This window comes from Balaenoptera musculus, chromosome 15, assembly GCF_009873245.2.
Source record: "Balaenoptera musculus isolate JJ_BM4_2016_0621 chromosome 15, mBalMus1.pri.v3, whole genome shotgun sequence".
Classification (NCBI taxonomy): Eukaryota; Metazoa; Chordata; class Mammalia; order Artiodactyla; family Balaenopteridae; genus Balaenoptera; species Balaenoptera musculus.
This window is the reverse complement of record NC_045799.1, coordinates 45,037,157-45,061,154: the sequence shown is the minus strand read 5'-3', so window position 1 is coordinate 45,061,154 and position 23,998 is coordinate 45,037,157.

Sequence of the window (23,998 nt, the reverse complement as noted above, 5' to 3'; positions counted from 1 at the left end):
GCTCAGAAAGGAAAAGTACTCACCCAAGCTCACCTAACTGATACGCATTGGAAACAAGTGTTTCAATGGCAGATCTTCCAGGCTAACCCATTTCTCTATGCCCTTCAGGAGAGGGTTTATGAACATGCTTCACAAAACTGGCTAGGATGTCGATTCATTTTACTTGGTGGTTGTGACACCTTGCCAGCTTATATTAAGAATGTTGGCTGCTCCAAATGTTTCCCTGCACTTATACAATTGTATATTTTTAAACCAAACTAAAGGATTTTACATTTATTCCCTTTGAAGAGTACCACGTTTATTTTCGTGAGTCTTTGCTCAAGTCTTTTAAATATCAGTGAATGTTTAGAGTGAAAAGGACGTGGATGTCAGAGCTAGACAAGCCTGGGTTCAAACCGCAGTCCCCAGCTAAGGGAAGTGTAACAGTGGGGAAGTTATTTAACCTTTCTGAACACTGGTTTCCTCCTTAGTAAAGTGAGAGCGCCCGTGTGTAGCTCTGTGTGAGGGCTGAGAGAAAGGTAATTGTAAAACATGTCGCCCTGCACTTTACATGCAGGGCTGGCCCAGATGTTGGCTTCCGGTCTCTTGTCCTGCACATCAGCCAGCTCTTCCAGCTGTGTTATCTGAGCTGTGCACACAGTAGATTCTTGTTCTGTAGCTTTCAAGTCATCCATCAAGTAATCTGCTCCCAGAGGTAACAGGCTTTTAAGGAGAGCTGTCTCCTCCCCTAGACACTTCCCTTCATTCCAGGGATCAACTCACAAACACTTGTGATCAAAATGGCCTTGATTTATAGGGAATATGAGCAACATTGCCTTACTGCAGCTAGGGCTTTTTTTTTTTTTTTGGTGTTCTTAATGGCATTACACTCTGTCTTAAGCCTCTTGGACATCTGAATAACTGTTGGCACGAAACATGGTAAAACAAATGTGTCCATCAATGTGAACAGGAAATTCAGAGCTGGGAGAAGTAGAAAATGCATGAGCTTGCCCTCCATGCCCAGAAGTGACCTCATGCACAAGACAGTCAGCTGCTATTGACCATGACTTTGAGAAACATGAAAATGTGTCTGGTGTGGGAGGGGTCCCTGTCAGACTGCCCAGTATTTCTAAACCATAACAGGATGTGACCACTACCCAAGGATACGGCCATAAACACCTGAATAATTTACCTGATTAATTTGTATTTATCCACTGTCACCCCGGCAACATCAGGATAGGTAAGCTTTGATGAAAGGGAAAAAGTCATCCTAGAAGGAAGACAATCAGTGAATCAAAGAAGCAAGGGGGAAAGTCTGGACTTATGAAACCAGAACAAGTCTGTGTAAGATAAGATGACACAGAAGAGGAGGCTGCAGGAGCACTGGACAGTGAGGGACGAGGGGAGGAGGGAGTCAGAACAGGGATAAGGCTCTAGCCTGAGGCTAAGTTGGCTGAAGGACCCGTGAGAACTCTCACATATTGCTGGAGAGAGTGTGAATCAATGAAACCACTTTGGAAACCTCTTTGATGGTATCTACAAACACACAACTTCAGGACATAGCAATTCCATGCCTGGGTACATTTCTAGCAGAAACCTGTACAGATGTTCACTAAAAGACATATACAAAATGCTCACAGCAACACTATTTGTAATAGTTCTGCAGCAGTTTGCTAGGGCTGCAGTAACGAAGTACCATAGTCTGGGTCACTTAAACAATAGAAATTTGTCCTATTTCTGGAGGTCAGAAGTCCCAAGGGGTTGGCGGAGTTGGTTTCTTCTGAGTCCCCTCTCCTTGGCCATGTCCTCCCTGTGTCTTCACATGGTCGTCCCTGTGTGTGTGTCTGTGTCTTAATCTCCTCTTCTTATAAAGAGGTCAGTCATATTGTATTAACTCCCACCTCAGTGGTCTTATTTTACCTTAATTACCTCTTTTAAGGCCCTATCTCAAAATACAGTCACATTTTGAGGTACTAGAGGTGAAGGCTTTAATATATGAGTTGTGGGGGACACAATTCAGCCCATAACAGATTTCAAACTGAAGCAACCCAAATATGCAACAACAGTAGATGAAGACCAACATTCACACAATAGGACGCCATGTGAATGCATTACAATTATAAGCAACAGTAAGGATGACTCTCACAAAAGTAATGCTGAATGAAGGGAATCAGATTCCAAAAGTATACATTGTATGCTTCCATTTACATCAAAGTCTAGACAGGCAAAAGGAATCCACAGTGCTTTAGGTCAGAGCTGTGGTGGCTTGAGTCAGGGGGAGGGGTGGGACGGGGACCAGGAAGAAGACCAGAGAAGCTTCAGGTGTGCTGATGTCTCTGTCTCGAGCCAGGTGAGGTTACACAGGTGTGTTCATTTTGGGAGAAAGTCAAGCTGCACACTTATGATTTGTGCTTTTTTCAGCGTGAATGTTACACCTCAGCAAATGGGTAGAAGGAAAAAAAAAACAAACCACTAAGCAGTTGCAAACCAGGGCAAAACAATCCAAACTATGTCTACCAAGGTGGTCAAGTAAATCATTCAAAACAGTTTTTGTTGTACTCACCTCCTATTCTCCAAATGGGAAACTTACAAAAGGGCAGGTGTCTGTGCTAATGTAAAGACTCTTTGAGAATCTTCCTAAATAAGGCACTACCTCCGGACATTACAGAACACCAAGAATAAAGAGGGAGAAAAGGGAATGAAAATAACACTGAGATGACTTCTGACTTCTCATTGGTGGAACTTACTGTGAAATGACAGTGGGGTGATGGCCTCAATACTGTGAAGGAGAATCATTCTGGATGTGGAATTCTACGTTCAGAAAAACTCAGGCAAGGATACAGGCAAAATCAAAATAATGAGCCATGAGAATCTCCAAAGCTTATCTTAGACACAACTCTTCTTAGGAAATTAATGAAGGATGTGTGGAAGAGTGTGGACTCCATCAGAGAGAAGGGAGAAGAAGTCCAGAGATGACAACTGGGCTGTGAACCTGGGGGGACTTTCCAGGTTGGACGTGAAGAACAGAGGCTCTGGGTGGGAGCATCTTGGTTAAAAAATTATTGAGGACAAAACACCATGTATTGGACCCTCTGACTGAGAAGATAAGATAGAGGAACTTGAAAATATGATGGAGGCACATTATTCTTTCTCCAACAAGAAAAAAGGAAAGCAATTAAAAACTCTAGGAAAAACAAACAAAAATGAAATAATAAGTCATACTTCAAATACAAAGCAAATTAAAAAAAAGTGATTTTTTTTTTAATGATTTTAAACAACCAATGGACTGTAAGAAAAGAGGAACCATTTGGCTTTGATTTTAAGATACATTTTACTTCATTGGCACTGGACCTGTGATGAAGAAATTGGAATATTAGAACACTATTTGCTCTAACAGTAAAGGATATTTCTGTAATCACAAAATGAAAATTATACTTACTGGCTTTCAAATTATAGATCCAAACTGTGAGCAAAGCACGGAAGGTTAATTGTTAGTACAAAATAGAAGGCAAATGCTAATGGCTTTGCTAAGTTAGAGCTGAAGAAGTTCTGAGGGAAGGAAGGTCAAGAAACAGCCTTTTCTTGCATAGAAGCTGTGTGTGTCAAGTTAGTGATGGAAAATGAAGGCTTAATTGACCAAAACTAAGGATAAAATCATAAGGATATTTTTTACAGCTGTAATGACAAACAAAAGGAAAAAAAAAACCCTAAAAATAATGCTATAACTATCAAGCACTTGAGGAAGAAGCAAGGGAAAAGAAAATACTGAGATATCTCTCATAGTGAAGAGTCAATGGATTTTTGTCTAACCTTGCTAAATATTAAGGAATTTAACCAGCCAGTTGCAACCCACTGGAAGCTTGCAAGGTGGTAATATTTACATCACAGAAGTGGCAAAAGCTATGGGTTTGGAAACAACCATAATAAGAACTCCAAACAGTGTTAGTCAAGAGAGGTAGACTCTGGAGTAGGGAGGGTCTAGCAGAAGGCGACCAAGTTCTCATTTGTTGCTATGAAAAAATATATATAAGTATATATATGGATAAGAAACATAATATACTATATATATAATGTATTAAAATATATAATGTATTATGTTTCTTACTCTTAAATTTATATTATTTTATATGTTTATTCAGAATATATTTTTAATTAATTAATTATTTATTTATGGCTGTGTTGGGTCTTCATTTCTGTGCGAGGGCTTTCTCTAGCTGTAGCAAGCGGGGGCCACTCTTCATCGCGGTGCGCGGGCCTCTCACTATCGCGGCCTCTCTTGTTGCGGAGCACAGGCACCAGACGCGCAGGCTCAGTAGTTGTGGCTCACGGGCTTAGGTGCTCCGCAGCATGTGGGATCTTCCCAGAGCAGGGCTCGAACCCGTGTCCCCTGCATTGGCAGGCAGATTCTCAACCACTGCGCCACCAGGGAAGCCCAGAATATATTTTTAAAACAAATATTTTAAAAATGATCAAAGACTTGTAAAAGTCATAAATAAATATTTTTGTGTGATGATGGTGAATTTGTGTGTGATGGTGAATATTTTAGGAGACCTTCTCCCACAGAGCCTGCATGACTAGGGGTGGAAGCTGACAAATCCATAGCCAACTATACCGTAGTGGGGGGTGTGGGGGGGGAATGGGAGCCCTAGGGGAGGCGCCTACACCAGGTATTGAGGAAGGTAACAAGATCAGTGACAAATGAGTAGTGGGGATTGCGAGGGAGAGATAGCATGTGCAAAAGCCCAGAGGCAAGAAAAAGATGACTGAGAGAACAGTGCATAGATCAGGGTGATTATGTTTAAAGTATGAGGGGTGAGATTGAGGGATTAGATTTTAGAGGCAATCAGGGGCTCTGGACATTTTTCGGGCACTTAATGGTGCTAGATTGTTACTTAGAAAAGCTCTGTCAATTTATTTACACTCCTACGTGCCATGTGAGTGCCTTTCCCCACCCCCCCTTTTTCTTTTCCTTTTTTTTTCCCCCTATTTACCACACTGAAATTGGAGCGCATTTTGCAATTCTGGCTGACCGGGCAATAGTAATGATCTAATTGTCGTTTCCTGTACAAATTTCTCAAAATCTGTAGAACGAATTTCATCAACTTGGAGGAAAATATTGAAGACAATAGCAGAACATCCTTTTAAGAAATGCGGTATCCTCAAAGTTCTCAGTGGCATAGAGGATGACCCCGTGTGGGAAAACAAACAAACCAACCAACCCCGCAAGAGCATCAATGCCTCTGAGTTGAAAAGTGATCCAAAAGAGGCAAAACTAGAACATGAACAGGTTTTAGAAAAATGTGAACCCATTTATTTAATTTACGTTGTCTCTTTTTCATACACAAAAGGGTGATATATGATAAAATCTATGTGCATAAGTCTTAAGAAGATCATTAATTATAAAATAAAATTCTGGAAGATAAATAATTGCATCAAATTTAATTGGTAAGATGTTTCCTTTGGTGGCACATAAGATTATAAAGCTTTTAATAATTGATGACATTTCATAGTCAATAAAATAAGGTGCATGCATATTCTTATTTGTAAAAATGGAATTATATTTCTTATAACCTGCCTTTTTTTTTTTTTTTTACACTGAACAGGTACTTTTTGAATTGAGTCAAATTAACAACAGGTGTTAAAACAACAGCAAAATGTTTCTGGCTAAATTCATTCACCAGAAGGCGCAGCCCTCCAGGACACTTCACATCCTGATTCTCCACTTCTCTACTGAGAGTTACTGCAAACCTGTCTCAAATGGTGGCAGTCAGCAAATCAGGGGGAAACTGATGGAACGGATGCTGGGTCCAATCCCATTACCTGTTAGCCCCTAACGGGGGTGTCCTGGGGATGAATATTTTGTCCCAGCTGAGTGCTTTCCACCTGTGAAATGATCCTAGGTCTTTGCTTTCCCTCTGTCCACTTCCCAGACTGAAGCCCCCACTACCAGCCACTCTTACTGGCTTTGTAGTGGTCAGAGCTGCTCCTCTGGGAAAGGGCTGTGGACGTGAGGCGGTCTGTGAACTTGCTGGAAGAATTCCCACAGGTGGGGTCTACTCCCAGGGAGTTCATTCTAAACCCCAAGTACCTTCATTGCCCAAGGCACCTTAGGAAAATAAATGATCCTGGGGTCGCTAGTCTTGGAATGTAATTTCCTTTCTGATATTTGTTTTTGAAAGGCAAAGGGTGGCAGGAAAGCAGAGTGGGTGTGAACATGTTTCGGCTTCACTTCTGTCCCCCTTTCTGTTTTCATGCACTTGACGATGTAGCACTCAAGGCAATCCGCAGGGGCCTCAGTTTCCCCATTTGGAGCTGGGGGAAACTACGTCGTTTGCTGGCTAAGCTTGAGGATCAAATGAGATCCTGTGCGTAAGACTTGTTTTCTATGTAGAGAGGAAGGAAACGTGGAGGCTGAGAAGAGTAAAGAATTATGCATGTTTAGAGACTGAAATGACCTGATCCGATCATCTAGCCCAAACCCCTTGTTCCTCAAATAAGAAAAGCGAAATTCTGACGCAGGCAGTCGCTCTCATGAGAGTGGAGGAAGAGTTGGTGGCAAAGCTGGGTTGAACACAACCCACTGTCGTTTGGTCCACAGATTCCTCAATATACTTTGTAGAGATTTCCTCCAAGTCATGGAGCAAACACAAATGACCTTTGGCTAGCTGAATTTTTTTTTTAAATATCACAGCTTGAAGGAGTGTGGCTCAATGCCCATTTTGGCCAAAGATAATTAAAATAGAAACCTTCAGCTTTCTTCTTCTTTTAAATTAGAATTTTAAAGATAAAGCTTAGGTAAAGATGGGGATTCACATTTAAAAGACCAAAAGAAAGAAAACCAAGGAAGTAGAAGATAAACATTTTGTCTTTCATAGGGAAAGAATTCTGCATTCTATTTTACAGCCAACCATAACTCGCAAGATGAATGACACTTTCTGTTAGTGTCATGCTTTTCAAGTTACATAAAAACCTGGTTTTGCATGAGAGGCTCTGCTAAAGCGGTTATTGTCAGCATCTGGGCCTGATTCTGCAGCACATTGTGTCCTGAACTTTCCTGGCTTCCTCTGGAACTAAGGCTGGATGCACAGAGCACCCGAACTTGATAAGCAGTCTGGCTCTGAAATCAAACTCCCAGCATCCCTGATTGTGACGGCTCTCCTCCCTGCACTCCACCCTGGCCCACCACTTGCACATCATTCTGAGGTCAGACAAGGTGGAGAGAACAACATTCCCAAGGGTCCAGTCCTGTCTCTCCAAACCCCATAACTTCCACCATGTCTGAAAAACGCTTCTCCTTCACTTATTTTTTAAGTCAACTTATTTCTACTAGTTACATATCAGCTTCTTCAGGTTCCTGCTGATAACATCAGGACAAACACAGGTGCCTTATGTTAGTTAGCTATGTTCCTGATACAGTGAAATAAATGAGGAGGGAGGTAAGAAATGTCTACCTGAGATGGAGTTGGAAGAAAGGTGGAGAAGCAGTTATGCTGCATCCCGATTGTGTCCTGGGGTCACAGGGATCTATACGCGTGTTAACACTCATGGAACTATATGCCCCCAAAAAGGTTTATCTCCCTATATGTTAATTTTAAAAGGAAAACTATTAAATCTTCCTCATGTGCTAGAAAAATATAAGAAAAAACACTGTTTTTTTCCCAAAAATTGTTGCTGGCAGTTAAGGAAAGCTACCTGGCCTTATTTCGTATCTGACTTAGAAGCATTAGTAACACAGAAACTGTAGATTAAAAGTCAGCAGGTAGGGGATGTGAGCGGTGGAGGCGTGTGAGAGCCAGGGCAGCCGAGGTTCTGAGTGCGGCTGTTAGGGGTCACCGGGCCCCAGAGCAGCAGCCCCTGGAGATGCCCTCAGCGGCCCAGGGGGTGCATCCCTCCCTCCCCCTCCCTACACCCAGTGGATGACGTTTCTTTACAAGGACCTTGGTTCTGAGGTCCTGGTTTCAAAAACGAATGAACAAAAATGTGACAGGATTGAGCACCAAGCATGGCCCTTCCTCCACATAACGGGAAACTGGGCTTTGTTTTCTTTTTGGCTACAAAACCAGAGTCCCATGTCTGGTGGGCTCATGAATACACAGAAGGCTGGATTAAGGAGAATGAAGGAGAGAGGATTGCTGATGCAGGAGAGGCCCAGGTGACCCCATCTGGTGGTTGCATTTGCTGGAGCAAAGCTGTGTCTCTGCTGTTCCCCGGTTTTCAGGTGCCCAGGGAGGCTCTGGGCCACGCTCCCTGATGAGACATCTACCTGCACCTTCAGCAGATGCCATGCACTCGCTCTACCTGTGGAGGTAGGGGGCTTACTGTCACCTGGGTGTCTCTGTCTTGAGGCTTTTTCTGGGCCACACAGCAAACCAGAGACAATGAGAGACTGGCCGTATGTGGGTAAGAACCACTGTCAAGTGTGTCCTACACCAGCCCCTGCAGCTCCCCGAGGGACTGAGCCGTGCTGCCCCTGCACTTGACAGCAGACCTTGCCTCCACCAGGGACTCCTGGGGTCACTTCCCGACTAAATTCCTTGCACTTGACTCCTGGCTTCAGGCTGTGCTTCTGGGGGAACCCAGCCCAAAGTACAGCTGTGCACATTTACACACACACACGCACGCATGCACACATGCATGCTCTCATGTCTGTGCACCATTCTCCTGGCCCTCGCCACAGGAAGGGCTTTGCGAGTGCTGTGATCACCCCTCAAAATCCTGTCGGTCTGGGACGTGGCCTCTTTTCTCCCTGCCTAAATGGAAGAGTACAGATGACAACTGCGAACACAGACTTTTGTGGTTACAAAGAGACTAAATGCTGGTGTCTGTAAACAGTGTATGCATGGGTCTGGTTTTCCTCTCCACACACCTGAACTTTTGCTTTAAATGTAATGTTCACCAGCTTTGAATCCAGAATCGTTGCATCTTGCAGACTCTGTTCACAGCCTCTGAAATATCTGATGGGGACCACTTCTCACTCCAAGATCTGGTGAAGTTGGGGGCTGGGATTAAAAAACCCCAGATGGAAGGGAGCAAAGGAGGATCAACAGGTTTCTTTAGTGCCGTAGAGACTTCCTTTTCCCCTCTCTGCCTGCGCCGGGGTGAGATCCCGTGAAAGAAGAATGCAGGTTGCAGACCATATTCCCAGATTGGCTCCCCTTTGAACTGTAATAGCAGCACGGCAGTTCTCAATCAGAAACAGTACCAAGAAACACTGGCCCTACCACCCTGCTGCACTTACCTGCTGCAGCTTGCACTGGCTTTTCCCTCTCTGAAACCGCTGAGCATCTACTGAGGGTTTACTAAGTGCCAGGCAGTGGGATAAAGTCCTCTGGGTGGTGTGGCTGGGGGGTGATACAAATAATCCTCCCAAGAGCCCTCTGGGGGCTCGGCCAGGATGATCACACCTTGAAAGAGAATGCTGAGGCTTAAACAGATGAAGTCACTCAGCCAAAGCCAACAGGAAGTCCCTGGTGGAGAGAAAATTTGAACCCAAGTCTTTCTGAATCTGGAGGTTGCAACTCAAGCCATAAAGCCTGCTGCCCCTTGCATGGCAACCCCTATCTGCTGTCGTGTCTGACTTAACAGCCGTGGGGGTCACACATTCTCTAAAGGGCATCACGTGCTCAGAAATGGGCACCTGTGTGCCATGGGGTATGTGAAACTGCAGCTACAGACGAGGCTTGTTTTCTGGAAAAGTCACATTTCCTTGAGAGTTAAAGTGTCATCTGTGCAGAGGCTGCTGATTCTGGGACTCAAGACTTTGCATTTTAGCCTTCTTTCTTTCGGTGCTCATCTCCCTGGCAGGCAGTTCGCCTCTGCTTTCCACTCAGCTGAGCCCTTCTTACCACCACGTTTCTCCCCTCAGCCCCACTCCGGTTTCACGAAGCACCCACGCGGTCCCAAAGCTAGAAACCCATGACCGTCTGTGGGTGATTTGGGATACGCACCATGGCGACCCTTGGAGTGAGCCAGTCTCCTTTGGTACCCAGGATGCAGCTGCATCTTCCACTGTCCTTCCTTCCATCCGTGCACTCGGAGATACCCACCTCCTCGCGGGCTCGCTGCTGGCCGTGGGCGACTTCGGCACTTAAAGTGGGCACGATCCCTGACACGAGGAGATAGGTGTGAAACAAAAGATGACATCTGTGAATACACAACTCACGTTGTGAGTAGGGGCATAAAGGAAAAACTTGTATCAAGAGACTAAAACTCAGAAATGGGTTTGGTTTGGCAAACTAGTAAGGATTCTTGGAGGAAGTGACATGGAACAAGACCCCAAGGCTTGGCTGGTGACGCGGACCACAACAGAATGCCTGTGGTTCTCAGCCCTGGCTACACACTGCAGTCACCGTGGGGTGACTTTTAAAACATATTCCTGCCCAGGATGCACCCAAGACCCATTACATTGGAGACACTGCCGGGGACTTAGGCGTCCGCATTTTTAAGCTTCTTAGCTGCTCCGATGTTCAGCCAAGTTGGGGAAGCCGTGGGCTGGAGCAGAGGAGGGTAAAGGAGCCCGAGGCTGGCAAGGCCAGCGCGCCCCGGGGGATGCGGGTGAGCAGGGGGTGGGCACGTGGGCAGGGGTTGTCCACTGAGCACAGGCAGAGCAGGCACGAGGGCTTTCCAGTATCCAGCCCTGAGATGAGGGTAGGACAGAGCGAGGTCCACCACGTGGGGAAGCGGTTAGGAGGTGATGTCAACCTAGGAGCCAGAGCAGACTGGGGAGGAGTTGAAGGATGGGTCAGTCAGGACCCCCCGCTAGACCCTCAGCAGGAGTCGTAGGTGTGACTTGTGTTCTGTGGGCTAATTGATTTAGCGGCATGTCATCCAGGATGAAACCCAGGGCCCTCGGCAGGAAACTCACCTGAGTAGCAATAAACAGCCCTGCTCCGTGGGCCGGCCGGGCCTCCTCGGGAACAGGGCTCGCCTGTAATGACCTCCAACGTGGAAAGAAAAAGAACTTTCACATCCTGACTCTAAAATTCTCTCCTTGCCCCATGAGTCAGTACATAAACTTTCATTCAGACATTGGCAGGATTGTCAGCAGCTCGTATATCACGAGCGGAGCCCACGGAGGCTCCCTGCTCCGGAACCTCCTTGAATCATGGAAACCTCAAAGGCCAGGGCCTTCTCGGCTGTGGGAAGAGAACCTGCCCCACAGACCTCTGTCTCTGGACCCTGGTCAGTGGCTGAGCCGTCGGGGCCAAGCCTGTAGCCCCCTTCACCTCTGGGCACGTGTGACACAGGTGTCTGTGTGCACCTAAAGATGTGTGTAATCTTGGCCACTACTGCCCCAGGGCTGGATCTCGCAGGGTCCCTGCTGGCAGTCAAGTTGGGAGAAACCGAGGTATTCGCCTTGATCAGTGTGGACACAGGTACTAACAACAGACAAAAGTGCAGGCAGGAAACAGGTAACTACCACCCCTCCTGGGGCAATAGCCTCTCTTAACCTAGTCGGTCTCGTAAATTACCTACAGATTTCTCCTCATGAGGGCTTGAAGCGGAACCCCTCGGGGTTGGCAAACGCCCCTGCAAAGAGCAGAGTCTGTGATCTGTGGGCGGAGCCGAGCTCCAGAGCCCTAGACCTCTTCCCTCTCTCCCTCACCTCTTTTAGGTGTGGTGCTACCTGGTGGGGACATTCAAATGACACAGCCGACACCCATGATATTAAGATAAAACTCAGCACAGCTGTTCATGTGTTAAACTCACCACTGCGCCCAGTCTCATCTTTGTCAGCTAAAACCAGGCCTGGCCTGTCCTGACTGTCGGTGGGGTGATGGGATGGGATGCATGAATTACAGCTGGAAATACACACTCTATGTCCCCGCTGGAAAAGTTGCCCAACCCAACCACCCTGAAAAGGGTTTAAATATAAGATGATCTCGCTATTGTAAAATGAAGCTGAAAAAAACCAGAAGAATTTTTAAGGTTCTGAGAAGTCTCATTATATTTGAAACAGCCTGTGTTTGGTACTATATGGTTTATGAGCCTGAAAATGAAATTACAGGACATAAAATAGAAAAAAACCTAATCAATATCATATAACCAGGAAGCTTGGAAATTTAAGGGACTTCTCATGTGCTCCACTCAAGGCCCCTGAAGCCACAATAGGGCACATGCAGAGGAAGCTGGAGTTCGTATTAGGTCCACGTTACCTCGCCCAAGGGAAACACTTCTTCTAGGAGCCTGACGGCCCAGATGTGGACCAACTCCTGCCCCTTCTTCTCATCTGTATCCTTATCCTTTTTAATGGCAGGTAGACTCCGTGGGAGATGGTCAATTCTTTTATCATTTGGATGTGGCAGTGCATCTTGATCTTGTTTAAACACGAGTAGTAAATTATTAAGAGAGGTTATTTCCTGAAGACAAAGTGAGGAGAAAAGTCTCCTTTTCCTTCATCATAAAAGATAACTTGAACCTCTGTAGGCCTGTCTCTCTCCATCCACTCTGCCAAAGTCTCAGGACCACTTTTAAAATTGGGGCTTTGGTGAAGACCTGGCAGCCAGGTCCAATTATCACAGTTCTTAGATGTGTGACCTTGGAGGAGTCACTTCTTAAACCTCACTTTTCTCAACTGATAATAAAGAAAGGTCTCTACTCAGATATTATGCTGTTGGAGACCCCGACCCAGCCACCTGATCAATGATGACCCTAGGCCCACATTTTTTAAAATCTCCTTCATCTGCTTTGTTTTTAATCACTGACAGTACACTGTATTTCTTTTTTTTTTTTAAAACGTGCTGATCCATTTATTTATTTATTTATTTATTTATTTATTTATGGCTGTGTTGGGTCTTCGTTTCTGTGCGAGGGCTTTCTCTAGTTGCGGCAAGTGGGGGCCACTCTTCATCACGGTGCGTGGGCCTCTCACTGTCGCGGCCTCTCTTGTTGCGGAGCACAGGCTCCAGACGCGCAGGCTCAGTAATTGTGGCTCACGGGCCCAGCTGCTCCACGGCACGTGGGATCTTCCCAGACCAGGGCTCGAACCCGTGTCCCCTGCATTGGCAGGCAGACTCTCAACCACTGCGCCACCAGGGAAGCCCAACTCTGTATTTCTGTTTGTTGATTTGTTAGCAACAGAAGATAAATCCCAGGCATACTCCATTCCCGTCTCTGGAACAAGGCCTGGATTCGACCAAGAGCCAGTTTAATGGATGAATAATAATAGTTATTATGATTATTATTACAGGTCAACTGGTAGCCATATTTAGAGGAAGGAAAGAATGTAGGATAAATGCAGGGAATGGCAGCTTGAAGAGGAATGAAAGCTCGCAATGGAGAAGTATAAGGTTGGCCAGAGAGTTAGGAGGTAAGTCAGCAGGGCCAAGGGTGGGGACACTGAGGCAGGACAGTGGTCACTGGCAGAGTCAGGAGTCCTATTCCATCCTTCTGGTGTCTGTGAAATAATAGAAAAATCTGCATTCTGGTCTCTGCCCCTGGTTCTGGCACAGAGCTCCTAAAACCCTTGTAATTTCCTAAGTGATAAGGGCTCCCTAAGAGCTTCTTTTGTTTTATATTTGGCCTTTGACCTGGTTCTTGACACAGAGCTCCTAAATCCCTTGGAATTTCCTGGGTGATAGGAGTGCCTTTTGTTTTCATGAGGCATCTCTTGGTGGGCTCCCAGAGAGCTTTAAGATGGGGGCTGGTTGCCAGAAAGACCAAGCCATGATTTGAAGCTTTCTGTCCCATCCTTCATCCCTTGGGAAGAGGAGAAGGGCTGGAAATGGAGTTAATAATTGATCATACCTACGTGATGAAGCCTCTAAAAAAATCCCAAAAGCCCGAGGTTTGGAGAAGGTATGGGTTGGTGAACACATCCACGTGCCAGGAAGGTGGTCCACTCCAGCTCCGTGGAGACAGAAGCCCCTGTTCTCCAGAATCTTCCAGAACTCACCTTATGTACCTCATCATCTGGCTGTTCATCCGTATTCTTTATTACATCCTTTATAATAAATGGATAAACTTAAGTAAATATTTCCCTGAGTTCTGTGAACCCTTCTAGCAAATTATTGAACTTGAGGAGGGGAACATGGGAACCCCAATTTGTAGCCTGTTGGTGAGAAACACAGGTAACAACCTGGATTGTGATTGGCATCTGAAATGGGGGGGTCAGTCTTGTAGGACCGAGCCCCGACTTAACCTGTGGGGTATGCACTGACTTTGGCTGATATCAGAATTGAACTGCATTGTAGTACAGCTGTTGATGTGACAGAATCACTTGGTGTGGGAAGCCCGCGCACCTGGTGGTGGGAGTGTCCTGTGTGAACTTGTAAGGAAAACACACGTGCTTTTCCCCAGACTCTATGCAACATCAATGTGTACTGGCCGAGTGCCCTTTACGTGTAACATGGAGGTCCGTGGGGAACCCAGAAGTGTCGACTAAAAAATTATTCACAACCTAAAAGTTGAGAGTTATGTTTTATTCGGCGGGAATTTTTAGGACTTCAAGCCCAGGAGGCAGCACCTCAAGTAACCCTGAGAGAACTGCTCTGAGGAGGTGAGAGGGGAGCCAGGATATATAGGAGTTTTGCAACAAAGGGCAGGTCATCTGAGATCACTGCTAATTCCAGAAAACCAGATATCTCAAGTTAAGGAATTTAGCGCTGCAAGAGTCTTGGCTCACTGAAATCATTCCTTTGCTATGCACCTCAGCTATCTGGGTATCTTGTGTTTTCACATCCTGAGTTTCCTCAGGGCTCAAGATAGGGAGTGATGAGTCTGATGGTTGCTAGATGGCAGGTATTCTTTTCCTTCCTGAGTTCCCTCAGGGCTCACCAGCTCACCACCGGCTGGTGGCTGCAATCGCTGATGACTGTGACTGTCATTTGTTTACTGATATGGCAGGCAACATTCCATTTAACGGTATGAATGAATTCATCGATCATCATCTAGGTGGGGAGTGGAGTGGCCACAGTTTCCAGCATCTCCGGCTTCCTGCTCAGAGCAACTTCCTGAAGGTCTCCTCTGATTTGCTCCATCATGGGCACCTGCAACCTGGCAGTCAGGGGAGCCAACACTCCGCGGAGCAGCAGGGTCAGCCCTCGGGGCCGATGGGCTTCACTGGTCAGGGCCCCAGGCTCCCTGTCCCCCAGTGGATGACTCCCAGGTGGCCTCCGTGGTTCCTCAGAAGCTCCTGGGTGATACCAGGCTCCAGGCACTCAGGCAGTAACGCCCACTGACACCTTGTCAGGTGTTCTCCCTGCTCTGCTTCGTCTCGTCACTCCCTCCTCCACCCACTGGCATCCCCTCCACGTGGACCCCTACCCCCACGTCCTTGTCTCAGGACCCTGCTTTTAGGGAGACCTAAATCAACAGTGTACACAGTAGTTGATACCCTAGAATACTTGGTGTTAAATCAAGAGCATAGAATTACTCTTGCCCTGAATAAGTATTTAACAGATCTGGGGAAGATGCGATTACTCTGGGCTATGGTCATCCCTGGAGGAAAGTTCTTTCACGGCAGCACAGTGAAGGGTGGGTAGGGCTTTCATGGTAGAAGGTGGTGGAGGAGGACGAGGGGGTGGGGAAATGTCAGGAAGGAGAAAGGATGAGGAAAAGTGGACTTGGAAAACAGAAACTTGACACTGTGATGAGGAGGAAGGTTGATGGGTAAAATGTAGAAGAAAATCCTGGAAATATTGGTGAGGTCGGATGGTAAAGGATCTCAGAGCCTAACTAAGACTTAGGAACTTGAACTTGTTGGAAATTAGGAGCCATGAAGAATTTTTGAACAGTGGTTTGACGTGATAACAGAAGAGATTTGGAGTTTGGCCAAGAAGGAAGGAGCCCAGCAGACGAGAGAGTGAAGAGCTGATTATAAGGGCCTGCACTAGGCGGCCTTTCTGGGAACAGAGGAGGGATGCACGTGGGGGAATGTGGAGGGACTACAGAGCACCATCTGGATCCCCAGTTAGGGAAGGTCCTTGGCTCCAGCTGTGGGGAGGGCTGTGGGTGGACATCCTCCAGTTCTCGGTGGCTTCAGGGGCTCAGAGACCACCCCCCTTGCCCAAGGGCACCTCCTTTTCCAGGGGCCCATGTGCAGTGAGTGGTCAGTCTGGGAGGATAAAGGACTGGCCATCTCATCCCATCCCAGATCAACTCAGAAGGTCCATCCTTCTTGGCCGAGGCTGGCACTGGGTATGCATCACAGCTCACCTCTCCCTCTGCCCCCTCCTTCTTCCTTACCCTGCTTCACAGGTGCTAATCCCAAGGGTATTTCCTAATCAGATCCACCCGTGTGCTAATCTCCACCTCAAAATCTGCCCTCTGGGACCCCAACCTGCAACAGAATGCAGACGAGTTGGGGGCGGGGGGCGTTGATGGAGCTGGTGAGGCCAGAAGAAAGGATGGCAGGCAGAATCTGGTACCCAGTGGTTCCATTAGCCAAACTCAGGGGTTGAGCATAGGGAGTTGATTTTGAGGGATTTGATGTGTTTGGTCTGAGACTCTCAAAGACCTAAAGAACCTGTGAGATTCGGTGTCCCCTGAGGCAGAGATGCTCGGTTTCACCCAATTCTTCCAACAGCCCCGCCCCCATGGCCAAAGACTGGGCTAGTCCTGGTTCCCAAGCCCTGGCCTGGTGTCTGGGCCATTCAGAATCCCTCAGTAGGATGTCTTAACTGGAGAGAAAGACCATCGTCTCCTCTGGGCCTGAAACTGCTGATAGAAGCCCCGGACTCGCAGGGGCCAAGAGTGTAAGAGGAAAGATGAAGAGCACACAGAGAGATCTTAGGGCAGGCCAGGTGCTCACAGGCCCTGGTGTGTCCACCTGGCTCTCAGGCCATCCTCATCCTCGTCTCTAGGGTGACCCAAGGATCCCACCCTCTGGTGTACAAACCCTGCATGATCCCCCTGCCCCTAGTGTAAGTGAGATGGTGAACGCCACAGGCTCTGGATCCTGTGATTGGGTTACATTACACGCACATGTGGTGGGATGATCACGCCTGTGGTTACCCTACTTTAGATAAGACTCCATCTTAGCCGATGCTGATGAGTCATGTTAGCCTTGAAGATACAAACTGCCCTGCTGTGGAGGACACCCCAGGGTGGCCTCAAGTTCCTGAAAATGGTCCTGGAATACAGCCATCAAGAAAACGTGGACCTCAATCCCACAACCACGTGGAACTTGACTTTGCCAACAACCCGAATAAGCCTGGAAGTGGGCTCAGACTTGAGACCACGGCCCCTGCTGGCCCTTGACTTCAGCCTGGTGGGGCCCTGAGCAAAGGCCACGGCAAAACTGTGCCTGGACTTCCTGACCCACGGAGACTGTGAATGAATTGAAGTATGTCTCCCTAAGCCACTAAATTTGTGGTACTCTGTTACACAGCAACAGAAAGCTAATATACCGTCCCTCCCAGATTTATAACTGGGATGTCCCATTTTCTCTCTGAAATTTATACAAGTTAATTGTCTTACTTTTTCAACTGTGGAAGTTTGGGAGATGAACTGATCATAGGAATATAGAAAAATAAGCAACCTAACAAAGAAGGGAGTTTTAAACTCCGGGAAAACAAAATATTTGAGGTGCAGTATATTATTGTTCAAAAAGACTGGAAGACCGCCCCTTCTGGAGGAAGCTAATCAAATACTTCATATAAGACAGCCTTGATATCTAAACAATCTGGAACAAAACAAACAAAAATCATCTTGTGATTTCCAACCATGAAACCATGTGTATCGCACTAACTGAGTGCAGATGAGGGAATAAGTTCATTCAGTTGTCATTTATTGAACATGGATGGTGACAGACACAGCAGTAGGGGTGGGGGGCCTTGGTGGGCCTGCTGAGTTTCCATCCTTCTCAGTTTATGGATTGAGCCCCCGCTGTCACTCTATTAACTGCCCTGTGTTAAAAAGAAACAGAATCCTGGATTTATAGAATGTTTGAACTGGAAGAGAATTCAGACGTTAGAGTGTTTAGCCTTCCTAGTCCACTAATAAGGAAAAGAGAGTCAGAGCGTGAAATGGAAGAGCTGGACTTGAACTCGGGTCTCCGGGCAGGGCCCTGGACCAACATTCTCCCCGACAGAGCACAGAGCCTCTAGGGAGGCGGAAGGCAGGTGTGTCTCAGAGAGCTCGGGCCTTGTGTTCTGACAGCCGTTTTATAGAGTTCTTTTATAGAGCTATGTTTTATTATATTAATTTTTCATTTGATTCAAAACCCCAGTACAAAAGATGAGAAGAGAGTCATAAGGTATCTTGGGAAAAAAATATCAGGAGGAAAAGTATGGCCATGGTAAAATTCTTTCTAGTGCTGTAGGATCCCACGGGGAAGGGAAGTGGGGTGGGAGGTAGGGGCTTTTTCTGCCCCATCCCCTCCCTTTTGGACATTGTTTTTGGAGGGAAGAAACAAGCTTTTGGAGCATCTTTACAGGGGCTCTCTACCATGACCATGCACCAGAACCTCCTGTGGATTTATTTAAAAACACAATTATTATTTGATGAGTCAGGGGAGAGTCTTGGTAATAATCTTTGAAAAATGTTCCTTACGACAATACCACAGCTCTTGGCAAGGGATCTGGCACAAGTCTGATCAGCTGCCGGTTTTCAGGAAATGCAGAGGAAGGCATTGAATGTGCCACGAGGGGGCAGCCTGAAAAACCTTGGAAACTACGTCTTTGATGGATAAATTGAAATAAAAGGAAAAGGATGGGGAAGGGACTTATACATTAGAAGAGACTTAAACTACATTTCAAGTTTGAAATAATGTAAGGAAGGAATTACTATCAAAGTCAGATGACGTGGACGTTTGGAGGGAGATGCAGGCTGAGCCTGGGATGGGACGTGGAGGATGAGATTCTGCTTCTTCTCCCGAGTACCAGTTACAAGACCACTAATCATCATAATCACCATCATCACCATCATCCACTTTCATAAGGCAGATTCCAACTCTGGCAATACTGGAGATCTCAAGGTGGAGTAGCCACGCTCGCATGTTTTCTCCCAATGTCCATATTGTCCTGTCGGCTGCAGAACTTCACCAGCTCTCCATGACGTTCCACGTTGAGGCCAGCTCCCTCCTTGATTGCCTGTAGACCTGCCTCACATCTGCCCATGCCATGTTCTGGTCCAACTCCATCATCCAGCCCCATTTCTTAACCCTCTCCAGCCAGACCCCTTCCTGGAAGTCCCGCTGACCACCCTGAGCTTCCTGTCTTCTTTCTTTGCCAGCTTTGTGGACAAGGATACACAAATGCCTTGAGATCCCACAAGAGCAGGGGTCATGACTCCTTTCTTTGCTGACCTTCTCTGGCAACCAAAGGTACTTTGATATGAGGAGAAACCTCCTTGGTAACCAGCATAGCTCGGACTCTGTTCTGCACTTTCCACCATTGCTTTGTGCACTTAGCACCTCTCGGCCCTACACTCAAGTCCACTGAGAGGAGGGCTGCAGCCTCCTCGTCCAGGACATGGAGCTGGGAACACCGCTTGGATTGACTGCCTCAGTCCAGGAAGGCTGATTCTCTGGGAAAATCAGGAACACTGGGTTTTCTCCTCGAATCTTCCCTCCACCAAGCATGAAGGGCCTCCAGAGAGACCTGCATGGAGACACTTCCTTCCCTTTCCCTGTTCAATAAATAACATTCTGAGCCTTCGGAAGAGGAGGTGTGAAGAGCAGAATCCTTCATGGTGGAAGCCCCCCAGGCTGGATAAACAGGACGAGGTGGAATGAAAACAAAGCAGATGAGAACGATGCTGAGGATGTGGCCTCTGGCCGGAGAGAAGCGTGTGGCAGTGACACGGCCGAGCAGAGCACGGGGCCCACGCACACGTGTGCCTGAGGCAGGCTTTAGTGCAGTAGATTCCTGTCCTTGTGAGGGGAGGGCTTGGCCCAGATGACAAGGAGTGGACGGTTGCTGAGCTCCCGCTCAGGACCAACCAGACACTGCCTGGGCTTCCCATCATCCCATTCTATGCTGATAAACACCCTTTTCATTCATCGTCATTATCCCTGGATACCGAGGGATGCCAGGCTCAGAAAGGTTACATTCACTTTGCCCCCATGTCTTCCAGACAATATAAAGATTGGAACTGACGTTTGATTTTGGTTTCCAAAGTCAGCACTCCTACCTGGCTGGGGCCTCTCCAATTGTTTCAGGTGTCTGTACTCTTTTCACGCTGCGTGGGTCCCTTGGAAATTCTGATAGGTCAAACCTACAATAGCTAAAGATAGACATGCACATCGCATCAGACACAGTCCCATCTTACACAGATGCCATTTAGCAAGTGTTTAAATGATTTTTGAAAATTTACATGAGATAAAAAAACAGTGTGAAGTGAGAAAAATCGATTCATTTGATCTTCATGTGACTCAGGAAAAAAGGTCACCTCTAAAACTGAAGGATGACACAGCCCCATGTCCAGCTTGGGGACTGAAGTTCTTAGAAAGAGGAGGTAGAGGATCCCAAACCCCCTGCTGCCTCCCCCCGCCGCCCCCCCGTCACCGATCAGCTCTCCGCAGCCATGATACAAATGCCCACCAGCGAAGCAAGACGGTGATTTTGGTTTTAGATTTTATCATTTCCTTTTTACATAAGTCACCCAAACCTCTTGTTAGAAATTTGGAAAATACAGGTAAACAAACAAACAAACAAAAAATTGCAAATGGATTCACTGTAAAAATTCTCCACTAATACCCCAGCACAATAAGCTTTCGGATCTGTAATCCTTCAGACGATTTTCCATGTGTTTTCATTCTGTGGATCTTTGCTTTCGCACGCCTGTCTTTCTGTGCCAATTAATACACAGCTGCTTTAGTGTTTCTCAAAGATGGGCCCCCACCAGGTGTGCAATGAATTACCAGAGGTGCAGATTCCTGGGCTTTTTGTTCTACTAAATCAAAATCTCACAGAGTATGGAAGTCAAGAATCTTTCTTTAACAAACTTCTGGAGCAATTGTTGTCTGCACTTCATGTAGACAGGCAGCAATTACCTTTGTCATGCCTGGGGTGCTCCAACATGCATACTACACCAGAGTCTGGGCTACTTAGTCAGTGCCCTGCTCGTGGACACTTAGGTGAGCTCTGATTTTTCTCCATGATGCCATGTGTATCAACGCACATGTGAATTCACACATTGTGTTCTTTGGACAAATTCCGGGAAGTGGGGTTGATCCCTGCAGCTCCTGCACCTGCCCTGCCCAGAGATGGTCCCAGCTGACCACCCTCTCAGGCCCTCTGGGTGGCTGCCCGCGGATGAATCTCCACCAGGAGGCGTGGGAAGGGGCCACGTGGAGAAGGAGAGCCACCCCCACTGGGAGCCCCCAGGGCAGCTCACACTCCAGTCGGGGCTCAGGCAGGTGGATGTCACACACCCCGCCTTCCGTTCCTCCGCTCAGCGACACCGTGAGAACTCCTGCCTGCATGGCCAACTGCACTGGGTGCTGGGGCCACGGTCCCCGACCGGACTCAGTCCCAGCCTCAGGTTCCTTGCACTCCAGCTGGAGAGACAAAATTGGAGACCAGGGAAATAGAGAAGCCAGGACCTCCTGGAGGCCACGGGGAAGTCACCAGAAAGGTGACGTTTTCTCTGTTATCTGAAAGGGAAATTTCTAGAACCACCTTAGAAACCCATCACTACCTCACTCCCCTATTATGTTCTGGACTCTGAAGAATCATATTAAAAAGGTACATGTGTGTGTATGTACACAGTAAGATCATACATCACAGGCTTTTCATTAAACTGGTTCACCCACTTAACAATATGGCATGGGTATCTTCTCGTGTCTATACATTTATTTATGGCCTCTTTGTAGAACTTTCCCTGGCTGTGGGGTGGTCTACATTATGTGTGGTCCCAGAGGTATTGAAGCTACCACCCACATCCTTGTTTCAGGTCAGTATTGTGTTATGGGTTTTAGGGTCAGGCTCTGCTCCCACCCTGTCAGATACCCCACCCTCTGGAGCACAGGTCCCCTATTCAATAACCCCCCTTATCAGCACCTATGAGTGTCTTAATGAAAACCTAGCAACTTAATAGATTGTTGAATTACTGAATATACTGTTTTAGAAGCAAACCTGGAATGAAAATACCAGGAAAGCTCAAGTTACCCATAGCCTTACTAGTGCTGTTGGTGAAGACACTAAAGCCACAGAAACGCTTTCCTGAAGAATGTTCTAGACTTCGGAAGTTGGCCAAGTGGGAGCCATCTCTCAGGGAGTTGGCTACTGCTGACCTCTAATGGCAGCTCCAGGTAATACACCAAAAGACCTTGAAAACCTGGGAACTAGTTGTGTTATTTGTGGTTGATCCAACTGTAGTTGTGAAACCCCGGGGTCTCTGAAAACGTGCTAAATTTTCTCATGATTAGAGGGGGCTTAACAGAGGGGCATGGCACAGAACCAGGGAGTCATGCTTCAAATTGCACCGCTGATTTTTGGCTGGAGCCAATGCTGACCATTTTCATAGATCCATAATGTTGTCCGTAGCATAGAGGTACACAGCAGTGACAATTCACGTGAGCTCACGCTCTAGATATATATCAGGGGTCATGTTCATCCTATGGCTTTAATGCCCCCACTGTTTTCTAGGTATTCCCAGCTGCAGTCCAGAAGTGCCTGTGAGCACTCACTCCTGCCTAATTTTCATTCTAGAGGGGAGGCGTGGAGGAGAGCTTTAGCTCGTAGTAAACTCCAAACTGACATCTGAAGTCAGGCATCCTGGCTGCCCTTTTCCAGGTTCAAAAGCCCAAGAAACCCTCATTCTGATCAGGTAGAGGCCATCCACTAGAAAGGAAGCTGGCAACAAGGAGCTTACGGGTGCCAAATGGCTGCAAAGTCGGTACAGAGCTCCAGCCTAGCTGCAAAGTAGTCCACTGACTATTTGTGTAGGAAAACAGTGAGTCCAGAAAACAACCAAATGTTCGTCCTTGGGTTGTGTTTATTTTGCATCAAGGATTATGTGGGCCATTTGTGGGGCTTGGACCCGCACACTTGTCCAGAGATCTGGGGTCAGCGGAGGTGGGCAAAGCTTGGAACTGCATGGTCCTCAGTGGAAAGAGGGGGAGCACAGAGGAATCAAGGAAAGATGGAGAAACAAGACAAGGCCGTCCTGAAATGCAGCCAAGAAAAACTGTGTAGGTGGGAAAAGCAGGCCAACGACGGTACATTTTCATAAAATGTGACGACATTTTAGTGATGTGAGAATTCATTTACGTTTTCTGCTCCAAAACTTCAGGGTGAGACCACCTGAATTAGTGTTCTGAGTTTCTACATTTTTTAATCAGCAGAGGGAGAACCGGAGGGATTTCACTTCTTCAGCTGTATGTGTCCCATTTGGCCTCCAGAAGATGACATTTAATAAGCTCCATTTTCTGTGGCAGGGAGAGGCGCTGAGGCTGACACTATCTCTTTCTCCGACTTCAATAAGCTCACTTAACCCCTCGGCATCTTTTCCTCCCCTTGGAGAAGGAGGGCCTGGCTGTGAGGTAGCCAAATAATTAAAGCTGATGTTTGAAAATGAACAAGACAAACCCTTCACGGTCTATGACTGCCATTTTTTCTAATATTTGAAAATGACCTGTATGTGTGTTGGCATATATGTTCACTGCAGAAAATTTAGGGAATACATAAAAATATGAAGGAATAATTGAACCACTGAATTCTACTACACAGCAAGGATAACATCTAATATTTTGATGTGTATTCTTAGAGCTCTTTTAAAAAATTATTTATATTCATTTCCATATCTCTGTTTCTTTATCCATATCTATACCTACAGAGTTGGGAGTCAAATCATCTGTAGTGTTTTGTAAAATTGGTTCATTTGGGTTAAAAATGGTAGAAGTACTTACTATATATTCTTATGAAATATGACTTGAAGGTGCATACAATATTCCATCATGAATCTACCACAATTTGCCTATCATTTAAGTTATCTTTATGGTTTTATTACTGAAAGTAATGCTGTAATGGACATCCAGTGAGGTTTTCTTTGTTTACTTGTATGCTTTACAATTGACTAATGATTCTGATTACTGAATAAGCAAAGATTAAAGGGGCTTCCTCGTCCTCAGTCA